The following is a 1251-nucleotide window of genomic DNA, read 5'->3' as shown; positions in this document are numbered from 1 at the left end:
CAAAATCATAAGCAAATAAATTACCTGGATTAATTAAATTAAAATTATTTACCTGGATTAAATAAATTAAAATTTACTTTAAAATAATTTTAATAGATGGAACAGAGATCTTTGAACTGGCCTTAATATCATTATTTTTCTCTCTCTCTCTCTCTCTCTCTGATCTGTACTAGGGTTGACTATGTGTTTTTATTATTTATTTATTTATTTTTTACAGAGACAGAGAATGAGTCAGAGAGAGGGATAGACAGGGACAGACAGACAGGAACGGAGAGAGATGAGAAGCATCAATCATTAGTTTTTTATTGCGCGTTGCAACACCTTAGTTGTTCATTAATTGCTTTCTCATATGTGCCTTGACCGCGGGTCTTCAGCAGACCGAGTAACCCCTTGCTGGAGCCAGCGACCTTGGGTTCAAGCTGGTGGGATTTTGCTCAAACCAGATGAGCCCGCGCTCAAGCTGGCGACCTTGGGGTCTCGAACCTGGGTCCTCTGCATCCCAGTCTGACGCTCTATCCACTGCACCACTGCCTGGTCAGGCATCATTATTATTTTTATAGTATGCTTGTATTATGTTAGAAAGACAGTGTTCAACTAAGCCACTAAATTTTGGTGTGATTTGTAATGTAGCAATAGACAGTAGAAAACTGATACAGATACTAGAGGGTTAAAATTTGTTCTCTTCAACTATGAATAAGGTTAAGCCCTATTTTAAAAGTCTCCAAAGTACAATTTAGCTGTATTTTGTAAGTCAATTGTTTGAAATTTGGAATACATTGTCTTATACACACAGATTTATTTACAGATCCCTTCATAGACTAGCCCATAGAATCAATTTAATATATATAATTTATATATATAAATTATATAGTATGATATATATCATATATCATATATTATATATATTACATATATAAATTCTATTTTAGCCTGACCTGTGGTGGCACCGTGGATAAAGCATCCACCAGGAATGCTGAGGTCACCGGTTCAAAACCCCAGGTTTACCAGGTCAAGGCACATATGGGAGTTGATGCTTCCTGCTCCTCCCCCTTCTCTCTCTCCCTTTCTGTTGCTCTCTCCTTCTCACCTCTCTAAAATGAATAAATAAAATTTAAAAGAATAAAAAAATTCTATTTTAAGTAAATCAGAAAAAACCAGGAACTGCATTATTCCATACGTAGGTGGGACATAAAAGTGAAACTAAGAGACATTGATAAGAGTGTGGTGGTTAGGGGGGGGAGGGGGGAATGG

This window comes from Saccopteryx bilineata, chromosome 12, assembly GCF_036850765.1.
Source record: "Saccopteryx bilineata isolate mSacBil1 chromosome 12, mSacBil1_pri_phased_curated, whole genome shotgun sequence".
Classification (NCBI taxonomy): domain Eukaryota; kingdom Metazoa; phylum Chordata; class Mammalia; order Chiroptera; family Emballonuridae; genus Saccopteryx; species Saccopteryx bilineata.
This window is presented reverse-complemented; position numbering follows the sequence as displayed.